Source organism: Pan paniscus, chromosome 18 (genome assembly GCF_029289425.2).
Source record: "Pan paniscus chromosome 18, NHGRI_mPanPan1-v2.0_pri, whole genome shotgun sequence".
NCBI classification, from domain to species: Eukaryota; Metazoa; Chordata; class Mammalia; order Primates; family Hominidae; genus Pan; species Pan paniscus.
Window position 1 is genome coordinate 32,482,670 of NC_073267.2, and position 22,845 is coordinate 32,505,514.

General features: G+C 47.5%; 1 long non-coding RNA gene across 2 annotated transcripts; it reads right to left on the reverse strand.

The window, feature by feature from the left end:
- Positions 1–5,876: 5,876 nt before the first annotated feature.
- Positions 5,877–18,952, reverse strand: LOC134729285 (uncharacterized). Of its 2 annotated transcripts, XR_010110254.1 has the most exons (3): positions 14,654–18,952; positions 7,367–12,166; positions 5,877–7,229 (listed from the first exon to the last, which is right to left on the reverse strand). It is a non-coding gene; the product is annotated as an uncharacterized LOC134729285 (long non-coding RNA). The 2 variants fall into 2 exon arrangements; XR_010110253.1 differs by having other exon boundaries at positions 7,367–18,952.
- Positions 18,953–22,845: the final 3,893 nt, after the last annotated feature.

Below are 22,845 nucleotides of genomic sequence, written 5' to 3' on the forward strand. Positions count from 1 at the left end.
GCCCTGCTGTATCTCAGAAAGCTCCTGAAGGAGGAACCCTACCTTTCTGCCAGGATGACACAAGCAAAGAATGTCAGGCTCATAATCTTGGCTTCAGATACACACACATAAAAATAATCACATTCTTAAGTCCTATGATCAGGTACTGTGTCTCCATGATCTCCAATGAATAGTCCCAAATGTTAGCTTATGAAAAATGCACAGACTCTGTGGTTAAATACGGACATTGTAGAGAGTTTATAAACAGGTGGAAGACGCATCGCTGGGTTACCCTGGGGAGAAACGGTCTTTATCCTGAGATCATGTCCTTCCTGCTGTGTGATGGAATGACAGTGACAGTAGAGGGTGATGTATTTGTTGGGGTTAGTCTTTAAAATGTGGGAATAAAAAATGATTTTGTTCAAAAAAACTCAAAATTTTACTGCTATTTGGACATCTGGTTCTGACTAATATGGGGTAACAGGAAGAGGGATTTACCCCCCTGCTGCTGTAAACTACTAGAAAACTGGATGAAGTGTTCAGAGCATCATGTTCAGACATTGGACAACAGATAGCTCAAGACTGTGATCCCTGTGAGAAAGGACACAAGTGTCCCATGGAGGTGCCAGCTCACTGCCATGAGGGGAGAGGAGATCAAGGTGACCATCTTGCTGAGTAGAGGAGATAGAAATGAGTTCAGGGAGGGCAAATAGCAAGAACCAGAGGGCAGAGTACTGGAGAGGAAAGCATTGCCCAAAGAGAGCGCCAGAGGTCTGCAGAGAGGGCCCCTGGGGTTTTGGCTAAGCGTTGATCTGTGTGTGCGTGTGAAGAAACAGCTGAAGGCTGGGGAAACACCCACCCGAAAGGAGCAGGCAGAACAATACTTGGAGCTCACACAGGGTGGGGGACAGGGTGGGGGACGGTTTGTGTTCCCACCAGCCAGGATGGGAAGACTTTATAATATGAGAATCCTCAGAAGAGTGTTGCCTGAGAAATGGTGGTAAATTAGCCATAGCCTAAGGCTGCTTTGGACCCACCCTGACAACATTTAAAAGCAAGGCTCAGAAAGATCGAACTGATTCCAAATAACTTCATTGCACATAAAGTCCAATGCTATTCAAAGGAGTACAACAAAAGCCAGAAATCAACAATGAATTTTCACGATGTCTGGCATTTGGTCAAAAATAAGAAGATATGCAAAAAATTAAGATCCATAATTGGAGGTGGGAGTAGGGGTGGGAATCAATCATAAGTGACAGATGATGGAATTCACAGACAAGGATGCTAAACAGCTATTAAAAATGTTTTCTATGTGTTCAAGAAGGAGGAAGAAAACAGGGTCATGTAAGGAGAGAAATTAAGCATATAAAAGGTCACAAGCGAAACTTTTAGAGATAGAAATTTAATACCTGAAATGAAAAATACACTGGATGGGATTCACAGAATAGAAGAAAAGATCATTGAGTCTGAAGCTAGAGAAACTATAGCTATAGCTATAGAAACTGTTCAAATCAAAGCAGAGAAAAAAGTCTTAAAAAACAAAAACAAAAACAGGATACTGGTGACCTGTGGGATAATATCAAAGCATCGTGTCTGTGTGTAAGTGGAGATCTAGAAAGAGAAGAGAGGCAGGGACAGAAAAATGTTTTGAAGAAATAATGGCCAAATGTTTTTTGAATTTGTTGGAAAGTATAAACCCACAGATCTAAGAAGCTTGATAGATCCCATGTAGAATAAATACCAAAAGAGCCACATCAAGGCATGTTATAAACAAATTTCTGAAAGCCAGTGATAAAGAGAAATCTTAGAAGCAGCCAGATAAGAAAAAACATATTATGTATAGAGGAAGAAAATATGAGAGACAGCAGATCTCTTGACAGAAACCATGCAAGCCAGAAGGACATGGGAAGACATCTGTAATATGCTAAGGAGGCGGTTGGTGGGGAGAACCTGCCAAGAATGATTTTTTTAACTCAGTAAAAATATCATTCAAAATTGGAGATAATGACTATTTTATACAAATAAAAACTGATGGAATTCATTGTCAGCAAATCTGTTCTACAAGAAATGTTAAAGGCTTCCTTCAACATTTCTTTATTTTTCTTCTTTCAGCAGAAGAAAAATAATTCCAGATGGAAATTTAGAGTGACACAAATCAGTGAAGAGTAATTACAGAGATAAACGCAAAAGATAGATAAACGCATTTTCCTCAATCATTCACTGTTTAAAACAATTTATTTTGGGGTTTATAGTATATGTGGAAGTAAAATCTATGACAATAATAGCACAAAGAATGAGGGTTGGGGGAATGGAAGTGCACCACTCAGTGATTCCTACCCTCTGTGAAGTGGAACAATATCATTTGAAAGTAGACTGTGATAAGTTAAAATACATATTATAAACTCTAGAACATTCAATAAAAATTAAAAATTAAGGGATAGCTAATAATTCAATAGTAGGATAAAAGAGAATCATTAAAAATAAGACCCTCGATTAATCTAAAAGAAGGCATGAAAAAAGGAAAGAAGAAAGAAAGAACAGATGGGGTAAATAGAAAACAAATAGCAAGAAGATAAATTTAAATCAAACATAATCAATAATTACATTAAATGTAAATTATCTAACCTCCAAATTATGAACAACAATTGTAAGATACAGTAAAGAAGGAAGACCGAAGTATATGTTGCCTACAAGAAATGCAATTTAAATATGAAGCACAAGTAGGTTAAAAGTAAGAGGGTAGAAAAAAGATATATCATGCTAACACTAATCAATAGAAAGATAGAGTGGCTCTATTAATGGCAAACAAAAGAGATTTGCTAGCAAAGCATATTAGTGGAGATAAAGACAGTTATTTCATAATGATCAAGGTGTCAGTTCATGAAGGGGACACAAAATCCTAAATATGTACATTCTTAATTACAACTTCAACTTACATGAAGCAAAACTTGATAGAACTGAACAGAAAAATAGAGAAATTCAAAATTATAGCTGGAGGCTTCAGTACCCCTGTATCAGTTCAGTCAGAGTGTAACCAGAGAAGCAGAATTTGTCTGTCATCTGTCTGTCTGTCTATCTATCTATCTATCTATCTATCTATCTATCTATCTATCTATCATCTATCTGTAGTTGATCCTTGAACAACATGGGTTTGAACTGCAGGGTCCACTTATAGGTGGATTTCCTCCCACCTCTTCCAGCCCTGATACAGCAAGATTAGTCCCCTCTTCTTCCTCCTCTGCCTCAGCCTACCCAATGTGAAGATAATGAGGATGATGACCTTTACAATGATCTACTTCCACTTTACCAATAGTAAATATATTTTCTCTTCCTTATGGTTATAATATTTTTCTCTAGCTTTATTGTAAGAATACAGTATATAATATACATACAAAATATGTATTAATAACTATTACTGTTATTGGTAAGGCTACTGGTCAACAGTAGGGTATTCGTAGTTAAGTTTCTGGGGAGTCAAAAGTTATTTGCAGATTTCCAATTGTGCAAAGGTTGGCACCACAACCTCTGCATTATTCTAGGGTCAACCGTGTGTGTGTGTGTGTGTGTGTAAATGAAATTGGCTAATGTAATTGTGAGGGCTGTCTGCAAGTGTGAACATGGGCTGACATGACACAGACACAAGCTGGAGCTGTTGTTCATAGGAGAAATTTCTTCTTTCCTTTGGGAAAGGCTTACTGAGCTTTTAAGATCTTCTGACTGATTAAGTCAGGCCCTGCCAGGATAATCTCCCCTACTTAACATGGACTGATTATAGACTTTAGTGACACCTGCAAAATCCCTGCACAGTAGCACCTAGAATAGATTTAGATTGGGTAACTGGGACTCTAACCTCACCAACAGACACATCAGAAAGTCATCACAGCCCTCTCTCAACAACTGATAGAATAAGCAGACAGAAAGTCAGTAACATATGGAAGACTTGAAGAACGTTACCAATCAGCTTTCCTTAATTGGCACTTACAGAAAATTCCCTCTAACCACAAAATAAACATGGAACATTCATCAAAGTGGACTATATTCTGGGCCATGAAATAGATACCACTAAATTTAAGAAGATTAAAATCATACAATATATGTTTTCTGACCACAAGAGGATTAATTTAACTAGATATCAGTAACAGAAAGATGTCTGGAGACTACCTAAATATTTGAAATTAAAGAACACACTTCTAACTAACTCATGTTTCAAAGAAGAAATCACTAAGAAAATTAGAAAATATTTGGAACTGCATGAAAACGGAAATGCAATCCATCACACTGTATAGAGTTCAGTTAAAGCCGCACTTCAGAGGGAAATGTATAGCATTCAATGCTTATGTTAGAAGAGAAAAAAGGTCCCAAATCAGTTATCACCTTGAGAAACTAGAGAAAGAAGAGCAAATTAAACTCAACAACCCAGAAAGGAGAAGAGAAAAAAAGGAAGAATCAGTAAAACAGAAACAGAGGAAATCCGTTTCACTGGTCCTTTTAATTCTGGAGTTGGAGGACACTGCCCTGATCTCTATGATGATCTAGGAATTATCCTACCTTAATCTGTATGATTATCCTTCCTAAGTCATAGATGACAAATAGGCTCAGAAACACCAGGTGGCTAGTGTGTGGTGAAGCTGACTCAAACCAGGCCCTCTTGCTTGTAGAAGTTCCCACCTGCCTCCTGCCACCCCAGGGCTACTCCACTCCCAGAGGGCTGGGGGGGTCTCAGCCTGGTGGCCTGAGGATGTCTGGCACCCTGCACCCACCGAAGCTCATAAAATGCTTCCATTAGATGGGGATCCTGAGTTATTAGTACCAGACTGCACGGAGCTCACAAGTTCCAGCCTTCTGTCCATCATCACGCAGGGCCTCCTGCTCTCCACCCTGGGATGCTTTTGTCTTGGGAGATGCCAGAGTGAGCTGACATCACTGGCGCTGCTCCTTGAGGCCATCCACCCAGAGATGTGCAGTGCAGAGAACATGATGGATTGGACCTGGGCCTGGGGGAGCTGGCTGGGACACCCGTGTGCTTTCCATCAACATTTCAGAGGCGTCAAAGAAGGAGATTTGTTCTGCAGTGCCAAGGAGCTTGGCCAGGCCATGCCTCCAGCCCTTGCCAGGAGCTTCTCCACTAGGGCGTTGGATAGCAGAGAGGCAATGGCGGCCTCCACACACCACCCTCTCTCCCATGAAATTAAAGAGCTGCTACAAGAAGTCTCAATCTTGAAACTCAAAGAAATATGAAAAAAAAAAATGAAGGTGGGGAAGTTGTTATCATGATGACCATGTGTTTGTCCTTGGCAGGTTGCTAAGCTGCCTGTGGTGGGTCGGCCCGTGGCCTGCCGGCCCACATACAGCCCCAGCCTCTGCCACAACCCCCAACGCCCAGCGCAGCTTCTGGCTCACTCATCTGCTTTGCAGTAAGTTTGGGTCAAAAGAGGCCTTGAGAGGAGAGACAACCCAACCAGAACAGATGCAGCACGGAACACGTACGGGATCGTAAATGCAGAAACGACAGATTCTTCCATCCCACCTTGAAAGTTTTGGCAAGGCGGGGCGTAGCTCGTGTGTCTGTGGCCCGTGGCAGGGAAGCCTCATCCGGGAATGGGATGGGCTTTTCCCAGGTCATAGAAACCTCGAGGCAAAGGAGAAGGCACCCGTGCACGTCTCTGGTGACTGACAGGTGATAATGTTTGACTGACAGGTGATAATGTTTGTTTGACTGGAGCAGAAACATTTCTGGACTAATTCACCCCTTCGCTCATCTGGATAGAAAAAGAGGGGCGTGCCGGGCAGGGAGAGAGTGAGAACACAGAAGCAGATCAAGGGGACCCGAGCTGAACTCATGTGCCAAACTATACACACCGCGGGCCTGACTTTCACTACACAAATGCAAGGTTGAATTAGGCACAGCAAATTCAAATGCTATTTATTGAAGGCTGGAGGTGTCCAGGCTCTTGCGGCTTGTGGAATGGTCCCCTCTTCCCCACCCTGCTCCCCACTCTCCCAGTCCTCACCCCCCACTGGCAAATGAACTTGTGTTTCCTTCCATGCAAGTCCATTGAAATCAGGATATTAGTTATATTTGAAGCGACATATTCTAAAGTTACTCGGAAAGAAAAAGGTATCAGTTTTCCATCAAGGCACTTCCCATCTCACACGTGGTCCTGGGGATGTGCTCCTGATACCGAAACCAGCAGACCCTGCCTGTGGCTCCCCGGCCAAGATCAGGCACAGCCAAGGCTTGGCTTGGCTTTTCTGTTGCATCAGAGTGAAACTCGCTCACCAGATTCCTCCTGCATTTAAACCGGGCCTCGTACTTTAATTTTTTTATTTTTTTGAGGCAGGGTCTCACTCTGTTGCCCAGGCTGGAGTGCAATGGCGCAATCTCGGCTCACTGCAACCTCCACCTCCCGGGTTCAAGTGCTCCCCCTGCCTCAGCCTCCCGAGTAGCTGGATCTACAAGCATGCACCACCACACCCGGCTAATTTTTTTTGTATTTTTAATAGAGACGGGATTTCACCATGTTGGTCAGGCTGGTCTTGAGCTCCTGACCTCAGGTGATCCACCCGCCTCAGTCTCCCAAAGTGCTGGGATTAAAGGTGTGAGCCACTGCACCCGGCCGACCTTGTACTTTTGAGGCGGTGTTGACTCTTGCAATCCGTAGCTTTGAGAGCTCCCCATCCGAATCTCAGGCACATTTGACTTTTTCACTCTCGTAGGAGTGATCTCCTTAGTCCATCGATCAAACTGCTGAGAGCAGGCCATGGCCTGCCTGCTGTCATGGCCCGTGAAGCAGAATTGGAGATGAGAGGGGAGGACCTGGGCTGGAGAGTGGGCAGGAGGAGATCCTGCAAACAGGGAACTGAGAGAGGGGAGGGAGGAGGAGGGTTTGAGAGTGGGGAGGGGAGCTGGGGGTGCTCCCTGAAGACCCGGAGGAGAGGAAGGAGGGGAGCTGCAGGCTATGAATGGGGCTGCAGGTTATGAATGGGGCACTCCGGCGTTCTGAGAACTGAGCACTCCGACGTTCTGAGAACTGGGCACAGGGGCACCAGGCCCTAAGTGAGTTCTGCTCCGGGGTGGCCGGGCCCGAGAGCACTGACGTCCAACAGGAGTGTCGCTGCCCACCGCCTCCCACAAGAGGACACTTCGATTTGCCAGAGAAGGGCAGAGTGGGAGATGACTTTTTCTCAGCATCTTGCCTCATTTTCCTCTTCCCAGAGGTTTGTTTTTAAGGAAGTTTAAGCTTGCTGCACTGGAAAAGCAAAAAACAATATTTTGTAAAATAAATATTTGTTTTGTGCAGACTTAGGCCTTCCCACATATTGGTTTTTCTTGAAGAGGAGATACAACCACAGCAGGGGTGAGGAGAAGAGAGATGCAGTCACTCACTCATTCAGGAATAATCTTTGAGTTGAAACTGCAGTCTCCTCTTGGCCAAAGGTAGGGTGCTGACCACCTTCACCTGGAGGCCGCCTTCACCTGGAGGCCGCCCACCACCTTCACCTGGAGGCTGCCCTTGCTCTTTCAGGATCCTCTTTCATGGGTTTCTGCAGAGCCACGGGGTCAGAGCACATATGTGGGCCATGAGGACTTTTCCTTTGCACCCCAACACATCTCTACCCGTCCTCCCTGCACCCCCAACCCGAAGACGGGCGTGTGATCCTGTGGGTGGGTGCATGGTCCGTGTGTGTAATTTTGTCCGGAGCAGTAATTCTCGGAGTGGGCCCCAGACCCGCAGTGTAAGCATTGCCTGGTGCTGTGGTTTGGACGTGTGTCCCCTCCACATCTCATGTTGAAATGTATCTCCAGTGTTGGAGTGAGGCCTACGGACAGGGGTTTGGGTCAAGGGTCAGATCCCTCAGGAATGGCTTCCTGCCGACCCCACCTGCCAGTCATGAGCGGGCCCTTGCTCAATTAGTTCCTGCGTGAGCCAGGTGTTAAAAGAGCGTGGCCCCTCCCTCCCTTTGGCTTCCTCTCCCACTGTGCCCTCTGCACACATGGCTCCCCTTCACCCTCCACCCTAAGTGGGAGCAGGCTGAGGCCCCACCAGAAGCAGATTCTGTTGCCAGGCTTCTTGTACAGCCTGCAGAACTGTGAGCCAAAGAAACCACTTTTCTTTAGAAGTTGCCCGGCCCCAGGTGTCCCTTGATAGCCACACAAATGTTCACCTGTGAACTTGCTATAAATTCAGATTCTCAGGCCCCCACCCAGACCTGCTGAGTCAGAAACTCCAGCAGGGGCCTGGAAGTCTGCCTTTTACCAGGAACCTGTGTGATTCCCATACAGAGTTTGAGAACCTCTGGTCTCTGGAACTGCATGCTTTAAATGGGTGCATTTTATGTATGTGGATTATATCTTTAAAAAGATATCCAAAGACAAACAAAAAGATAATTGACTACCTGAAGCAAAGATGGGAAAAGTGTATTGTGGGGTTTGTAACATGCAGAAGCAAATCTGTGGTAACAACAGTACCAAGGATGGGAGGGAGGAAGTACAGACGCTGCTGTCAGGTTACTACATGTATGTGAAGTGGTAGAATATTGTGTAATGGCAGACTGAGAAGCTACAGCTGTAACTTTATCATAAGCCCTATTGCAACCATGAATAGCTACACTAAGAGGTATAACAAGGCAATAGTGAAGATAAAATGAAATAATAAAAAATACTCAGCAGCTCTGCCTATGGAGTAGCCATTCTTTTATTCCTTTACTTTCTTAATAAATTGGCTTTCACTTTAAAAAAAGTACTTGATCCAATAGAAGGAAGAAAAAAGGAAAAATTATTTAAAAAGAACAGATGAGACAAATACAAAATAAGTGTCAAGGTGGTAGATTTAAATTCAACTTCCCAATAAAAATATCCAGATTTTTAGGTTGGGTAGATATAAAAACAAGATCCAACTCTATGCTGTCTACAAAAGAAAAAAAATAACATAAAAACATAAGTGGATTGAAGGTAAGGGACAGAAATAGTTATATTCTGAACTATTAAAAGAAAGCTGGGGCAGAGATGTTAGTATCAGATAAAATAGACGTCCGAACAAGGAATATTACCAGAGATGAATAGATACATTATATGATCCTGAAAGTGCCATTCTGGCCAGGCACGGTGGCTCACACCTGTAATCCCAGCACTTTGGGAGGCCGAGGTGGGCGGATCACCTGAGGTCAGGAGTTCGAGACCAGCCTGGCCAACATGGTGAAACCCTATCTCTACTAAAAATATAAAAAAATTAGCCGGGCGTGGTAGTGGGTGTCTGTAATCCCAGCTACTCAGAAGGCTGAAGCAGGAGAATTGCTTGAACCCAGGAGATGGAAGTTGCAGTGAGCCAACATGGTCCCACTGCACTCCAGCCTGGGTGACAGAGTGAGACTCTGTCTCAAAAAATAAACAAACAAACAAACAAAGTGCCATTCTGTAGGAAAATATAGCAGTTGTAAATATGCTTGCACCTAACAGCAGAATTTCAAAACACATGGATCACAAAGTAAAGAAGAAATAGAAAAATCCCTGAGTGTCGTTGGAAACTTCAATACTCCTCCAATACTCCTCTCTGTAAGCTATAGAACAAGTAGACAGGAAACCAGTAAGGATATAGAACCCTGAATCACAATATCATCCAAATTGATTGATTTGACATTTATTAAGCAATACTTTCAATATTAGCAGAATACACACTTTTTTTTTTTGAGACGCAGTCTCGCTGTCGCCCAGGCTGGAGTGCAGTGGCATGATTTCAGCTCACTGCAAGCTCCGCCTCCCAGCTTCAAGCAATTCTCCTGCCTCAGCCTCCCGAATAGCTGGGACTACAGGTGCCCGCCACCACGCCTGGCTAATTTGTATTTTCAATAGAGACGGGGTTTCACTGTGTTGGCTAGGGTGGTCTTGATCTCCTGACCTCGTGATCCACCCGCCTCGGCCTCCCAAAGTGCTGGGATGACAGGCGTGAGCCACCACTCCTGGCCAGAATACACACTTTTTTACAAATGCACATGGAGCATTCACCAAGATAGACCATATTCCAGGCCATAAAACAGATCTCAACAAATTTTAAAAAGTGAAGTTATGTGAAATATGTGGCCACAACAGAATTAAGCCAGAAATTAATAGTATATCTCTTCAAATATTTGGAAGTTAAAGAACATATTTTAAAATGACTCATAGATCAAAAAATCCAAAGAGAAATTAGAAAAAAAATTAATTGAGCAAAAATGAAAATACATATGACAATTTGTAGGTGCTGGCAAGGCAGTGCTTGGAAGAACATTTATAGCATTAAATGTATATATGTGAAAAGAAGAAAGTTCTCCAATCAGTAATCTAAGCTTCTACCCTTAAAAGCCTAGAAAAGGAAGAGCACAATAAATTCAAAGTAAGGAAAAGAAAGAATATGATAATGATCAAAGCAGAAAGACTGGAAACAAAGTCAGAATGTCACTCTCATCACTCTTATTAACACTGTGCTAGAGGTTCTAGCCACTGAAATAAAGCCAGGAAAAGAAGTGAAAGGCATGCAGATTGGAAATAAGACATAAAATTGCCTTTATATGCACTCAACATGATCATCTATGTAGAAAATCCTAAACAATCTACCAGAAAATGTGTAAGAGCTTATACATTTAGCAAAGTTGCTGGACATAAGGTTAATGTATGAAAACCAATTGTATTTCCGTATACTAGCAGTGGACAATAGGAAATTGAATTTAAAAACAATATTCACCATAACATCACAAACATGAAATACTTAATGATAAATCTTACGAAATATGTGCAAAATTTGTTTACTTAAAACTATAAGATGTTGATGAGAAAAAATACAAGAAGACCTAAATAAATGGAGAGATGTACCATGTTCATGGATTTGAGGACTCAGTATTGTTAAGATGTAAATCCCTGCAAACTGAGCTATAGATCCAATGGAATCACAATCAAAGTCTCATCAGCCTTTTTTTTTCTTTTAGAAACTGCAAGCTAATTCTAAACTTATATGAAAATGAAAAGGCACTTAAATAACTCACACAACTTTGAAAGAGAAAATCTTCCAAATCTTCTTTGGAAGATTCACACTTGATTTTTGCAAGAGGTACAATAATGCCACTGTAATCAAAACAGTGTGATATTGTCATAAGGACAAACAAGTCGGTCAACAAAACAAAATAGAGTCTTGGAAATAAACGCATGTATATATGGTCAATAGATCTTTTTCAACAAAGTGCCCACATAACTTGTTGGGATAAAGATACTCTTTCCAACAAATGGTTCTGGAATAGCTGGACATAAGTCTCCAAAAACAGAGAGAAATGAATCTCAACTTATACCTTACATTAAATACAAAATCTAAATCACAATGGTTGTAGACCTAAAGGTAAAATTTAAAACCGTAAAACATCTAGAAGAAAACAAAAAACTGCTTTGTGAGAATTTGATAGTCAAAGATTCTTAGATAGGATACAAAAACATAACCCTAAAAGAAAAAACTGACAAACTGAACTTTATCCGAATCAAAAGCCTCTGCTCTTTAAAGACATACTTAAGAAAACGAAGAGACAAACCACAGACTAGAAGAAAGTATTTACAAAACACATTTCTGATAGAGGACTTGTACCCACAATATTTAACTCTTATAACTCAATACTAAGAAGACAAATATAATCCACTAAAAAGTAGGTAAAAGATTTGAAATAACACCTGAAATAATACCTAAGATGTTTAATAAGATGTTTAACATCACTAGTCATGAGGGAAATTAACATTTAAAGCATTATGAATCACCACTGCCAGGTGCTGATGAAAATGCAGTGCGCCTGGAGTCGCGGGCGTTGCTGGCGGGTGTGGAAAACGGGGCTGCCATTTGGAAGACAATTGAGCTGATGAGTTGAACGTACCCTTAACATAGGCTCCAGCAATCCCACTCTCAAAAGAAATGAAACTGCACGTCCCCACCAAACCTGCACGCAAACGTCTGAAGTGGCTTCACTCACAACAGCCCACATGCCCATCCACAGGTGAACCCATGAGCAACTGTGGTACCTCCACCTGTCCCACAACCTACAACTCAGCAGTACCAAGGGCTGGACGCTGGTGCCACCACACGGGTCCCGCGAAGCCTGCTGCGAAGTGAAGCAAGCCAGACACAAAAGTCTCCATCCTGCGGGAGTCACTCACAGGACAATTCTGGAGGACGCAAAGCTGTAGGAGCGAGGAGAGACAGGTGGTGGTTGGGGGCCGGGAAGGGGCCTGACTGCAGAGGGGCAAAATGTGGGCTGCCTCTGTCGGGGCAGAAGTGCCCCACTCTAGACCCTTACCAAGTCGTCGGCTGTACATCGAAAACGGGTGAGCCTTATGTGTGTACGTGATACCGCAATAAACCTGACTTGTAAAAGCAGCATGTGAAGTCATTAGCCCAGGACCCGGCCACAGGAGGGGGCGCACGGTGTAAAGGAGACCCTGCTGGGCCCACCTTGCCCGGTGGGTGGGACAGGGAAGCGTCCCTGGAGAAGGCGGCCCATGGGCTTGGGGGAGGGAGGTCCTCTAGGGAGTGGGGAGAGCCACTGCCGTCTTCCTGGGGCTCTTCCTTGCCACCCCAGCCCTTTCCCAGCTTTCTGTTCCTACCGGGAAGGAGGAACGCAGAGGTGCCGGAGTCTCCGGCACTTTGAGGCGGGCAGAAGTGGAAGCTGGAAGTGGGCATAGATTTGCCCCTCCCCTGCCCGGGCTGGGATCTGCACTGTGGCCCCCGTGTAAACAGACGAGACGACCCTCACATCCCAGGGAGAGCCTCACGTGGCTGGGACTGATTCTAGAGCCCCTAACTCAGCTCCGTGCTAGGGAAGACCGATCACCACAGGCTGAATTCTGGGGTCACGGCAGCGTGGCACCCAGCCTGGCAGTGTGGGGAGTGGGGCCACCAGAGCCTCCAGGGACAGGAGGGCACAGCAGTGCAGCCCCTGCTAACCTTGGCAAGCAGGAGGGCGCCGTGATTAAACGTATGATTTCTGCCACCTCCAAAGCCGCAGCCAATGAGAAGGCTATTTTAGCAAAACTGGAAAGAAAAATGCAATTTTTCTTGGCCACATCGTCTTCGTTTCCTCTGCTCCTGGCGTTCGGTTTGTTTGTCTCTTCTCACTACTGAGACGCAGTTTTGCCAGCCTGTGCCTCCCGCCTGCTGTGGCTCGAGGTGGGGACGCCCGCGCCACCTTCCCGTTCCCGTTTCAGGGGGGAAGCTGCAGAGTTCTGGAGCTGTGAGTAGCACCGCTGTCACCGCAAAGCAGAACCCCCAGTGATTAGGGACGCTCCACGGACTTCACGGCTGCACGGCCGGCATCACGGGCTGCTGTTGCTCCAGCGTGTTGGGACGTGCGAGAGGCATTTACGACCTCAGCGACACATTCCCTCAACCTCGTCATGCTGCAAGTGCTGCCAGGGTGTGTTCAGGGGACACTCCCTCTCGGGCTGGCTTGTGCGGGGACACGTGCGTGCACACACAGACACGGACTCACATAAATGCAATCCACATGCACTCACACAATAGGCTCTTATGCACAGACCCTCACACTCAAGTGAACACACTGATGCACACGCAAGACTTACATATTCACACTCACACCCGTGGGCACACCCAGACATGGATACACACTCATACAGGCACACACGTATCCAGACACCCACGCACAGACACACTCACACCCACGGGCACACCTAGACATGGATACACACACAGGTAGTCACAAGCACTCACATATCCAGACACCCATGCACACACTCACACTCGCAGGCACACCCAGACATGGATACACAGGCACACATATATTGGGACACCCACGCATAGACACATTCACACACGGGCACACCCAGACTGATGCACACGAACACAGACATGCACTAGTATAGCCAGACACCCAGGCACACTCAAACTCTCACAGTCACACATTCACATACACTCACATGAATACAGTGCATGCACACACAAACACATACCTATACACTTGTGTGTGCAGAGAACACACTCATACATTTGCACGTATACTCACATGAATACAATAGAAACACATGCATACACACTTGTGTGCCCAGACCCACACTCACGCATTTGCACACTCACATGACTATAATACATGCACACATGCATACATACATGTGACCAGACCCACACCCACTCACATTCGCACTCACACACACGTGAATATAGTACTCGCACACACACGCATACACATGTGCCCAGACCTACAGACACACATTTGCACACTCACACACGTGAATATAGTATATGCACACACTCATGTGCCCAGACCCACAGACACATTCGCACACTCACACACGTGAATATAGTACATGCACACACACGCATACACACTCGTGTGCCCAGACCCACAGACACACATTCGCACACTCACACATGTGAATATAGTACACACACACGCATACACGTGCCCAGACCTACACACACACATTTGCACACTCACACGTGAATATAGTATATGCACACACACACTCATGTGCCCAGACCCACAGACACACACATTCACACCCTCACACATGTGAATATAGTACATGCACACACACACGCATACACACTCGTGCCCAGACACACACACACTCTCACAGATTCGCACACTCAGAGTGCCCCTCTCCCACTCACAGGCCTTGTCCTGGGGACGAGTCAAGCCGTCAGGTACCTACACTCTGAGCTCCCGGATCACTGGGCCGACACCGGAGGCTGCTGCTGTTCGTGGTCCGTCTTACAGTGGAGTGTATTAGACTGCGGGGGCGTCCACACGGGGGGTGTGGGTGGGCCCGGAGACCTTTCTTCCGGGAGGCCAAGTTTCCAAACCCAGTCCTTCACGTTCAAGGATGCCCTCTCCCTGCAGGATCCTGGACTTGTCATGGGGTCTGGATTAGGTTATGCTAATGGCATCCACACTTGGCCTTTCCCCTCTTTCCTTATAAATCAGCCAACATTGGGAGGCCATGGGCTTCGCCAGAAGCCTCTGGAAACAGAGCTTCTCCTTTCCAGCAGGCCAGGCCGACCGGGGAGGCTGCAGCCCCATCGTGTGCTGGGGGAAGGTGAGCCAGGCTCCCATCGCGTGCCGGGAGCTGATCTTGGCAGGCCGCGTCCTCCCGAAGCCTGCACTTCAGCCCTAGGGTTTTCCGACTGCCTCTGCTCCCAGAGGGGACCAGCAGGGGCGAAGAGGCCGAAGACAGCACCGAGACCTCAGTGTCGGGCGCGGGTGCTCCCAAAGCGCAGCGGGCCCACCTCCCCCGGCAGAGGATCCTGCGGCAGTCAAAGTCGCACACGGGGCTTCTGAGATGTGCGGCCCGGGCCTAAGAGCTGCATGTGTTCAAGCCGCTCCGTGTTGGAAAATGTATGTAAAGTAAAATAAACACGGCTCCGGCATCCAGGGTTCTGGCGGGGCGGGGGGATGCGGTCAGCCAAAGCATTTGAGGAAGCGGCTGTGACTCACGGGGCCTGAGCTGCAGAGGAGCTGGCTGCCGAGATGCAGGACACGCCGGAGACACTGGACCCGGGACGCTTAACACACCCTGCCCCCCACTGCAGAGACGGGCTCCAGGGAGGCACAATGGCAGGCTTTGTCTCGGGAGAAAGTTCTAGCAGCCCTGCAGGTGGGGCGGCTGGGAGGCCCTGGGGTATGAAGACGATGTAGCGGGGCCCTCTGGAAGGCAGGGCTGGTGGGTGTCTGGTCAGCAGGTCAGGACTAGCTGAGGTGTCTGTGGAGACCCCCAGGGTCCAGCTCACCTGGTGGGGGGAGCCCTGAGCGGGTGGCGCAGGTTGGGGACCCTGAAGCAGCTCTTGTTTGCCTGGGGTGGCCTAGGAAAGCCGCCTCCAAGCTAGGCCTCCCAGATCTGACCGGACCCCGCAGAACCTAGCACATGTGGGCCCAGCACCTGCCCAGGTGTATGACTTCAGTTTCACGGTCAGCATTAGAACACACGTTCTATTAACAGCAAAATTCTCGTTGATAAAAATGCAGATGAAATTGCATGCAGGAAGGAAAACCTCCGGAATGGCTCCTAAACGCAACATCTCACAGGCCCTCTGTAATCAGAACAGTGTGAATTATGCCAATTACACTAGGACAGGGAGGCCCCTTGTGGGAACATGGCACCAGCCGGGACCCCAACAACTGCTCCCCACAGAGGGTATTTAGGTTCTTTTTTTCTTTCTTTTTTATTTTTTTGACTTGAAGAAATCTCTGTAAATTGAATCTCAGAAATGCTGGAAGAATCCCAAATGCGGTTTATAGAAACAGTTTGAAGTAGTCCAACTTAATTCCAGATTGCCTGCATTTTTTTTTTTTTTTACATCTGTGAAATCAAAACCAGACAGAATGCTGTATTAAAATGCGGTGCCTAATGGTGATTTTTCCCATGGCCAATGTAACGAGTCTCAACTCTTAGTTTCCCTGTTTATCTTGGAGTGTCTGAAATCACATTGACTGCCCTCTCCTCCTCCTGCGCTGTTGTCTCTTTTTCCCCAGCAGGGTCTCAGGAAAGGGGCCTGGGAAGAAAAGCGGGTAGGCAGGGGCTTTCCTGGGATGCATCCCGGGCCCTGTCTTTCACACCAGCCTCCTGGCTCCCCTGCTCCCCAGTTCTCCTCCCATAACCCCATCTCCACTTTGGAGCTCAGGGCCTGGCCCTAAGCTGATTCACGCAGTTTCCAAGCAAACAACAAGCTTTGCCACCTCTGTGCCTCTGCCCGTGCTGTGACCCCTGCCTGGGGTGCCCTTCCTTGCTGCCCTGGACAACTCCTCCTTTCCTTCCAAGGTCCAGATCACGTCTCACCTCTCCTGTGACACCCCAACACCTCCTCTCCCCCAGAGCACCACAGGCTGCTCCCTCCCCGGACCGAGCACCCGTGTAACTGTGCATCTCACTTGGGTAGCATCTAGCACATCTTGGGGGACCATCTGCTGTCTCCTTAGTGTCTATGTAGACCTGGGGTGTCGTACTATCATCCTGGGGGCCTGGACTGCTGCCTGGAGGGTTCTGAGGCTGTGCCTGGCCTAGTGGACGGCATGGGCTGCTTAATGACATCTTACAGCATGCAGGAAGGGCTAAGTGCAGCTCCTGGATGGGCTGTTGCCATGGTCTGGCCCCCATGGTGCTCAGACTTGCCAGAGCATCTGAATCTCTGGGAGTCCTGTTCAACCTGGGTCCCCAGGCACCACTGCCAGGGATTCTGAGGCAGGAGGTCTGGGATGCCCCAGAACTTGCGTATCAAACAAACTCTCAGGGATGGCCAGTGCCACGGGTCTCCAGGCTGGGAACATGGATCCCAGTCCAGGCTAGCTGCCTCTGTAGCCCTCGGGAGCCCGTTAGAAATGCAGACACTCCCCCTGCCCAGATCCACTGCACGAGAATCTACATGTCTACGAGATTCCGGGGGCACCTGTCTGTGGAGTTTGAGGAGCACAGCCTTAGATGCTAGTCCCCGGTGTGGGCACCATGCACCACTCCTTATGCATTTGTGTCACTACCTGCTTCTGCACGTAGAAGGCACCTCAAATGCCATTTAGAATGGATGCTCAGTAAGCCAAATGTGGCCTCCTTTTTCCCTTTTGGAAAGGAAGGTCCTTCTTTCTCAAACCTTGTGTCTAGAATGTTCCCCAATGAGGGGAGGATGTCTCACTAAAAACACTGAAAGGACATTGCTTATACACTGGCCTTTTGTAGAGAGCCTCTGGAGCCTCGAGGAAGTGTAGCTCCTAACGCAGTTGGCTGCACTGACTCAATTATACATCTATTGGACCTTCCCAAGTGCAGAGCTGCCACTGTCACTTCTGATCTTAACAACCCAAATGCATGTCTCCAGATAGCACCAGAAGTAAGAGCTGGAGGGATAAGGATGGTAATGCTTGGGTGTCAGCCTCACAAAGGAGAAGGGGAGCAAAGGTCTGATGGGGGGATGTGACGGTTCTTCCCAACTGGGGTCTCTCATGGTCTCTCTCTGACTGGAGTTGGGGAAGGATATTTGGACACCTGGACATGCGTGTCTGTATGCCCCTGGGATGTGCTCTCTAGAAAAGCACTGGGCACGTTCATTTATCCACCATTCCACATGCACTTATTGTGCTCCTACTGTATGCCAGGCACTAGGTTGGGTGCTGGGGAAATGCTCCTATGGGGGAATTGTTTTCTGTGCTAATTGTTGCCATAGAAAAAGGCACAGGCTGGGCACAGTGCCTCACACCTGTAATCCCAGCACTTTGGGAGGCCGAGGTGGGTGGATCACCTGAGGTCAGGAGTCGGAGACCAGCCTGGCCAACATGATGAAACTCTCTCTACTAAAAATACAAAAAATTAGCTGGGCATGATGGCAGGCACCTGTAATCCCAAGTACTTGGGAGGCTGAGGCAGGAGAATCGCTTGAACCCATGAGGTAGAGGTTGCAGTGAGCCGAGATTGCACCACTGCACTCCAGCCTGGATGACAGAGTGGGACTGTGTCGGAAAAAAAAAAAAAGAAAGAAAAGAAAAGGAAAGAAAAGAAAAGAAAAACACACAGAAATTTTAACCAACCAGGAGGCAACCAGACTCTGGGGAACTTTCAAGATCCTTATCACAATTTCCCACCCCACCCACCCTGTTACTTCCTCTACTTTTCTCTGTCTTGTTGCCTTGTCTTGACCCTTTGTGCTGCAAAATGGGTACCCATACATGGGGCTGGGGGCTTTAGACCAGTGGATGGGTCTCAGTCCACACAAACAGCTAATCTGGATACACAAGGCCAAAACCTTCTCATTTTTCTGGGCAACTTTTTTTCCTGGACCAAAATGTTTTGATTGTTGTTAACTCACAGGAGTGGGGTAGACCATTAAGGCTAATTTCAGGCCCAATATTGTCATTTTTAGAGGAGAAAAGTGGAAACCCTGGGCACTTGCCTGGGTAGTGGCTGAACCAGAGGTGACACCTTGCTCAGTCCCAGCACAGCCCCACCATGCACCTGGCACCACACCAGGCACTCACCCTCTTAACTCATACAACAGGACAGGTGGCGTGTTTGTGAAACTAGTGGAGGTTTGTGTTCAGGAGGTGGAGGAGGGAGGACAGGAAGGAGAGGGAGAAGAGCATGCACTGGAGAAGTAAATCCAGGGATCACACACAGCCACGTCCTCACAATGCATGCTTGAGATCAGTGTTTGTACTAAGGGCAATGGGGAGCTATTGAAGACTCCAGGCTGGAAGCAACACAGGCACGAGTGTGTCTTAGAAGCATCTCTGTTGCATTTGGTAGGCTGAGATAGAGGCTAAGCTGAGGCTGTTGGAGAACTCAACAGCGGAGGGTGTTGGCTTGAACTAGGGAAGTATGTTGTGTAAACGGGAGTGCTGTGACCTGTTGCAGTCTTACTTTCCCACTGACTTCTATGGAGTATCAGTTTCCTGTTGCCTCTGTAACACACTGCCACAAACTGGACTTTAGAACAATAGATGTTCATCATCGCTCTTCCCAGGAGTGTCCGGAGGGAACCAGCCCCTGCCAACACCTGGACCTTAGGACCTCTGACCTCCAGAACTGGGAGAGACTAGATGTGTGTGGTTGGAAGCCTCTAAGTCAGTGGTCATTTGTTATAGCAGTGCTAGGGGCACTAGGAAACAATTACCAGAGGCAAGAGACAAAGTCTTATTAGCTACCCTCCTCTGAAGGACAGAAAGGAAAATATGAGACCAGGAGGGTGTTGAGAGCCAAGTGGATTGAAGTGAAGGCTTGGGGCTCCTTGTGGATTTTGTTTGTGTGGGTTATTTTGTTCCCAGGAGTCTCAGGCTGTGTAGCCAAATGCAGTCTGCAGTTCTACTCTTTCCTTTCTTTGAAAGCAAACAGCCTCTTTTGGAAGAGTGAAGGGCACCTGAGGTTCCAGCTGGGGCTGGCCCAGGCCACGGAGCTCTCGGAATACGTACAGAGCAGACAGCACCCTGCAGTTGGGTGGGTGCTGGCTTTGAGGTCTGGAGATCTAGATGCCCACAAGGTGCCCCTGGAAAGTGGGGGCTGCAAAGGCATCACCCACCCCACTGGGCTGGGGCAGAGAAATGGACATGATGCATCTGATGAGCTCGGAAAACATTTCTAATGTATTTATTTTTTGTGGTTCGTCTACAGAAGAGAATACGAAAGGGCTGAAGGGGATGAATGAACAAGAGCAGGAGAAGGACCGCCCTGAGGGCAGGAGAAAAGGGTGTGAATTGGGATAGAAGTCAGAACCCCACCAGCTTCTCGCCTGGGAACCAATTGCTGGAGCTGCTTCCTTCCTTCATTCATTCCTGCTTTCTTCACTCCTTCATTCCCTGAACATCAGACATGGTCATAGGCCCTGCTGAGAATTAAAACAGAACAATGAACAAGTCCCACTCTCAGAACGCAGGCAGAGGTGAAATGTTCGGTGGGCTATGGTGATGGCTTTGGAGATTTACTGGTAGCTTCTGTGGGGTTACTCTGGCTGGGATGGGGACCCCAGGGGCCTGCTATGGACAGAATTGTCTCCCTCTCAAATTTGTATATTGAAGTCCTAACACCCAGCGTGATGGTATTTGGAGGGGGGGACTTTGGAGGGTGATTAAGTTTAGATGAGGCCATGAAGGTGGGACCCCATGATGGGACTGGTGTCCTTACAAGGAGAGGAAGAGGCTGGAGCTCCCTCTCTCACCTTGTGAGGACACTGTGGGAAGCCACCTGCAAGTCAGGAAGGGCCCTCATCAGAAGCCAAGTCAGCCATACCTCGATCTTGGAATTCTAGCCTCCAGAACTATGAGAAACAAATTCCTCTTGTTGAAACCATGCAGCCTGAGCTGGTGGAAGCGTTCGGGGTGAGCATGGCTCATGCAGGGAGATGGAGCAGGGACATTGTGTCAGGTCTAAGGCTGCTGGTAGAGCCTCAGCTTCCTTTCCTTGGCACTCACCAGGCCATGCTGGGAAAGAAGTCTGAGCCAGGTAGTTCGGAAAACACCCCCTTGGTAACTCTTTTGGGAAACAGAGACAGACATCAAGGTCTTATCCACTTTGTGCAGGAAGATGATATGCGGTAATAAGGAAAAGAAAATGGGAGGTCCTCTGTCTCATGGAATTTGGGGTCACAAGTGTCTCTACAACACCTTACTGGGTCTCAACTCCCAGCTTCTCAGGAACAAGAGACAAAGAATATAGGTCAGCAGAGCAGAGCCCAAGGGGCTGGTCCACAGTCCAAGTCACACATGATGAGGACAGTATTGAGAGTCATCACATGATGATGGCAGTGATGGTGGTAGTGATGATGGTGGTGATGGTGATGATGGTGGTGATAAAGGTGGTAATGGTGGTGATGATGGTGTTGATAATGGTGGTGATGATGGTGTTGATAATGGTGGTGACAGTGGTAATGATCATGATGGTGATGATGGTGGTGATGACGATGATGGTAATGATGGTGATGGTGATGGTGGTGGTGACGGTGGTGGTGGTGGTGATGACAATGATGGTAATGATGGTGGTGATGATGATGATGGTAATGATGGTGATGGTGGTGGTGGTGGTGATGGTGGTGGTGGTGATGGTGGTGGTGGTGGTGGTGATGACAATGATGGTAATGATGGTGATGATGGTGGTGGTGATGACGGTGGTGGTGATGATGATGATGTGGTGATGGTGGTGATGATGGAGGTAATGGTGATGATGGTGATAGTGATGATGGTGATGATGATGAGGATGATGGTGATGGTAGTGATGCTGGTGGTGATGGTGGTGGTGGGGATGGTGGTGGTGGTGGTGATGGTGGTGGTGATGGTGGTGATGGTGGTGGTGGTGGTGATGGTGGTGGTGGGGATGGTGGTGATGGTGATGATGGTGGTGATGGTGGTGATGATAAGGATGATGGTATTGATTATGAGAGTTGTCTTAGTCCATCTGGGTTGCTTTAATAAAATACTATAAATTAGAGGCCAAGCATGGTGGCTCACACCTGTAATCCCAGCACTTCGGAAGGCTGAGGCTGGAGGATCACTTTAGGCCAGGAGTTCGAGATTAGCCTGGGCACTACACAGGAGGATCCATATCTCTACAGAACATTTTAAAATTAGCTGGGTGTGGTGGTGTGCACCTGCAGTCTCAGTTACTCAGGAGGCTGAAGTAGGAGGATTGCTTGAGCCCAGGAGGTTGAGGCTGCAGTGAGCAATGATCTCACCACTGTGCTCCAGCCTGGGTGGCAGAGCGAGACCCTGTCTCTAAAAAAACCCAAAAAAACCCATAAATTAGGTGGCTTATAAACAACAGAAGTTCCTTTCTCATAGTTCTGGAGGCTGGGAAGTCCAAGATTAAGATCTCAGTAGAGTCAGTGTCTGGTGAGGCCCATTTCCTCATAGATGGTTATCTTACTGCGCCCTCACATGGCGGAAGGGGTAAGGGGGCTTTCTAGGGCCTCTTATAAAGCACTAATCCCATTAATGAGGGCTCTGCTTCTTAACCTCATCACCTCTCGAAGGCCCCACCTCCTAATCCCATCACTTTGAGGTTAAGGATTTCAACAAATGAATGTGGAGGGACACAAACACTCAGGCCCCAGCGTGGCCCGGCACCTGCAGAGTGTGGCTTGGTGCAATCACTCTTTAAGCTCCCGCCCCTGGTTACTTGGTTTATTCCCCCCACCCGCCACACAAACCTCCAAGGCTGGGCTACTGATCATCCTCTTCCTACAGACGAGAGACTGCAGGCCTGGAGATGACACAGCCTGCTCAGGCCACACGGCCTGCAGGTGGCACTGCACTGCAGCAGCCGGGGACGGGCCCCACGTCCTCAGTGCCCTGTGATGTCATTTCAGTGTCGGAGCAGGGAGGGACCTGCTTGTTTTAGAGAAGGGGGTTCACCTGGGACACCCCTGAGCTTTGTCCCAA